Source organism: Grampus griseus (genome assembly GCF_964374135.1).
Source record: "Grampus griseus genome assembly, chromosome: 10".
NCBI lineage: Eukaryota > Metazoa > Chordata > Mammalia > Artiodactyla > Delphinidae > Grampus > Grampus griseus.
Window position 1 is genome coordinate 96,914,087 of NC_139004.1, and position 4,548 is coordinate 96,918,634.

Consider the following 4,548-nt stretch of genomic DNA (forward strand, 5'->3'; position numbering starts at 1 on the left):
GGTGCCCGGGGGCGGGGCCGGCGGCGGCTTGCGGGGGCCGCCGGCCCGGGACCGACAGCCGGGCTGCCGGGCGGGAGCTGGGGACGCACGCGAGAAGCGACCCTAAGCCAAGGAACCCGCGAGGGCGGGGCCTGAGGCGGAGCTGAAGGGACCTGGGGGCTGGTATGGAGGAGCTAGGAGGGGGTCATGAGAGTATCGGGAAGGTGTCAGGGTAGGGGGAGACTGGCAAAGATCTCCAATTCGGGGACATAGGAAGAGGCCATGTGAAAGTTGGGGGGCTGGGATGAGGGAGCTGGAATGAGCACAGGAGAGCTGGAGGCGGGGCGCTAGAAAGTGGTTACGGTGGCGTTGGGGAGGGGGCTTGGGGGCTGGTACCGGCGAAGTAAGAGGGGACCGTGGGGAGATGGAATGGAGGCTGGAGACCGGCAGCGGAGAATTAGCAGCGGGGTTTTACAGGGAGCTCGGAAGGGAATCTGGGGGCTGGTGTTCGGGGTAAAAGGAGGTCTGGTATTGGGTGTCTAGAAAGGGGCTGTGGAGAGGGGGGTGGGCGCTTCTACGAGGGGGTAAGAAAGGGATGTAAGGGGTTAGTGCCAGGGGACTGGGAAGGTGATATGGGGGCTGGGACAGGGAGGGCGAAGTGCAGGAACCAGGATGAGGCTAGAGGGACATCGGGGGCCGGAGCCGCAGGGTCTGAACAGGGGGCGGGGGGGTTGGGAGGGTCCCTCAGAAGACAGGGCTCGGGGGAGCCTACGTTTGGCGGGCCAGGGCTACAGGGAGAGAGGTTTTGAAGGCCAAGGGGACGAGGGACAGGCGCCGGCAGGCAGCCCGAGCCGCGAGGGGCGGGCAGTGGGCAGGGGCTGTCCCCGGGGCGCGGGGGAGCGGCCGGGCCCGGGTAGGGCCAGGGATGGGGGGGGCGGCTGCCGCGCGCCCAGGCCGGACGCACGCGGAGGCTGCGGCCGCGGGAAGGGGGTGCGGGGAGACCAACCTGGGCCCGGTCCGGAGCAGTGGGTCCGGGACTGCCACGGCCTAGGCGCCGCGGCTCGGCGCTCCGAGCGGCGGCTTCCCGGGCCCAGGCGGCGGCCTCGGCGCGGCCTCCATCTTGCTCGGGCTCTCCCCGGGGCGCGCTCCCGCGCGGAGGCGCGAGCTCTCGGGCACCGGCGCGGCCCGACGGAGGCGCGTTCCTGCCGCCGGCGTGCGGGGCGGAGCGGAACAGGAAAGGGAGCTCGGGTGTCCGCCAGTCCCGGAGAGGGGTCGGCACGGTCCCTGCGGGTCCCCCAGCCGGAGCAGTAAACCCCCGCCACAGTAAGGCCTTCTAATTTGGGGGACCCCCCTCCTTCCGGCCGGAGCTGAGCGATTGTGGGTCCACGCAAAGCCCATGGGAACGCTGCAGGGGCAGAACAGGGTGTTAGTTCACCGCGTTTGAACTGATCCCTTGCTCCCAAATTACCTCGGGTACAGCCTACCACAGTGCCTGTCGAGTGGCACCGTTACGCTTCCAGTCCTTTGGGTCTTGGAGGCGTTGAAGGTTCCCAGAGTCTCCTTAGGAAATCGCCAGCACCTCTGGGAGAGGGAACCTCCTAAACTGTTAGCGGCCCACGCCCGCGGTGGGGATTCGTTGGCCGCCGGTGTGTGGAGCTGGGCCTGGAGAGTGGGACACGGGGTGGGTATGGGGAACAGGAGAAAAGGAGGCTGGAGACGTGTTGGTTTCTCTCCCTACACTCTCCCAGTGCCTGGCATGAAGCGGACACATCAGGAGGGTGTGTTAAAGAACGGAGCATACCAGTCCAGGCAGTTTGCGGTTAGGCCCGAGAAAATGAGGGGACACTCCAAGGGAGCCAGTGCAGGTCATTTCTTCCCTGCAGTGAAATACCTTTTGGCTTAGGATCTGCCAAGATGATCTGGGTGGTCATCCAGAAAGCTCTGACTACTACTTAACTGTCTCCGTGACCTTGCACTTGCTCTCTGAACCGCTATTTCCCCATCTGTAAAGTGGGCAGATTAAGCCCCACTTCACAGGTGTTGAGGGGTGGTGAAAATAATCTCTGTTAGTAGGTTCCAAATACTGGACCATACACAGGGATCAGTCTGGTGAAATTTAGATCTATGTGCAAAAAACACACGTAATTATCATCATGTGAGGTTGCCACCTGTCTTTTTTCCCCGGGGTAGAGGGAGTGTTTTTTTGTTTTGATTTGTTTTGTTTCTGAGATGATGTACTTCCTGCCTTCCTGGTATAAAAAATTCCATTTTTTAAAGAAATGGTGATGACAGTTAATGACAGTTGTCCCCCCCCCCCCGCCAGTGGCTTTATTTGGCAAAATAAGAAACAGGCAGTGTTATTTCCTTCCAAAATTAAAAAAAAAAAAATGTGCAGTCCCCCACAATTTGGGGACCACAGACCCATGTGAAGTCATCTCACCTGAGACAGTATGTTCAATCAGTTTGGTTTCCCCTTCCACTGGTTCCTTGAAGAGGCATCCAGACAGTCTCCTGAGAACCCTAAGATCCCAGAAGCATGAGCTGGAAGGGGCTGTGAAGAGAGTCTCATTCTACACCTTCTCCCACTTGACAGATGGAGAACAGAGGCCAAAGAGAGGGATTGACTTGTACAAAGAGGTGAGTCCATCCTACCAATTCAAGTGATCAACCTGATTCATTAATTTTTTTCATCCACCCAATAAATATGTGATAGGCTCCTGCAATGTGCCAACACAGCACTATGCTAGGCCCTGGGAGAAGATGGTGGGTAAAACAGATGTGGTCCCTGCCCTCCTGTAGCTCACAGCTTCATGGGGAGACAGAAGGTGCTGAGAAGAGGGGGGAGGGAAGTCATCCTCAAAGGGCACCTCAAAGTCTCCTTCTGTGGGTGCTCCTGGTGTGGGTACTGTTCTGAATATAAGTTACCGGAGCCAGAAGTTCCATCTTTTCTCCTTATTCTGCCATGAATTATTGTCTTTTTTCCTATCCTGCTGAGCCAAGCTAGGCACTCCAGGAAAAAAAAATCACAGAAGTCCACTTACTACTCTCTCTCCAGGGAAGAACTGAGAGTTCTTGCTAAGATGGGCCCCCAGCTCCCCACTGGTTGCTCTGTTCTAGCTCTGCAGAGCGATGACACCCTGGAGAGAGCTGCCTGCCACCCACACCGCTTCTGACATCAGTACTTTGTCTTTAAAGAAACTCCTTTCCCCCTCACTCAGGCCCTGGATTTGGTGAGACTCACCCTACTCCTCTCCAGAACCGGGCAAATGATCAGGCCTGGAGAATGAACATATTCCATTGTTCTAGACACAACGATTGCGTCTGGGTGGGCCCATAAGCCAAGCCAAATAGCTGAGAATGATATCCAGGTCATTTGTTGCAGTTTACGAGAAAGAGATTGTTCCCCGTTTACTGAGTTTGTTGAGCTGGGGCTTCAGCTTCAACCACAGGGGGGCATCTTTGACACCCCAAGCAGAGAGATTGTCTAAGAATAAAGTGAACACAAAGAGAAGCTAAGAAATGGAAAGAGACAGTCCTGGTGACATAATTTGAGCACCTGGATCCATCCATGCCTGAAGACCTGCTTCTGGATTGTTCTGTTAGGTAAACCAATGAATTCAGTTTTTGCTGAAGCCAGTTTGTGTTGGGTTTTTGTCACTTCCGGTCAAAATAGTCCCAAATAATTTACCTACATCTCCCCCAACCTGGACTGGTGTACTGGATTATTTATATTGTAGAAAAATGCCTGAAAGGGTGAGCTAGTCCTGACATATTGGAACCCAAAGCAAAAATTTGAGGTGCATCTCTGCCACTGTATGACCTAGGACAATGATGCTACTCCTCACAGCCTCATTTTCTTCATTTATAAAATAGAGAAAAACATCCTTCCTTCCTACAAATGTTATGAGGATCGAGAGAGAATGCACGGAAAAGAGCTTTGTAAACTGAAAATGGCTTTATAAATGTAAGTGATTGTCATTAAATTTTAATAAGTGGCTTGCCCAAGGAGTAGAAATTATAGTGGTATTGGAAAGGCACTCTCAGAGCTATGAGTAGCTGGGACAGAATGTCTCCTCGTTTTCAAGACTAACCTTGGGGAGTCTTCCTTTCCTACAGAAAGGAAGTCTGAGAACTCTCCACAGGAAGAACAGAACAGAACAGTTGTGAGCTCAAGTTGGGAACTTTAGACCATAAGGCAAAGATGATCCTGGACCTGGATGAGAGAAGCCCCCAGGGCACTTCCAGCCAATATCCTAGCAGAGAAAGGTTTGTGACCTGTCAGATACCCTTATGCCTAAAGTAAATGTTCAGTTACCTTGAACGGTTATTAAGCTCTTACAGCATTCCAGCTCCCCTGATTTTTGCTTTAGATATATTATCTCATTTAATCTTCACAATAACCCTAAGAGGTAGTGTTATGGGCTGAATTATATCCCTCTCCCCCACCCCCAAATTCATATGTTCAAGTCCTAACTCCCAGTACCTCACAATGTGACTATTTGGAGATAGGGCCTTTAAAGAGGTGATTAAGGTAAAGTGAGGTGATATGGGTGGGCCCTAATCCAGTAT

At 53.9% G+C, this 4,548-nt stretch overlaps 1 long non-coding RNA gene across 1 annotated transcript; it reads left to right on the forward strand.

Annotated features, from left to right (window-relative positions):
• Positions 1–1,193: 1,193 nt before the first annotated feature.
• LOC309828979 lies at positions 1,194–4,174 on the forward strand. Its single transcript, XR_014297377.1, has 3 exons — positions 1,194–1,302; positions 2,573–2,616; positions 4,096–4,174. It is a non-coding gene; the product is annotated as an uncharacterized lncRNA (long non-coding RNA).
• Positions 4,175–4,548: the final 374 nt, after the last annotated feature.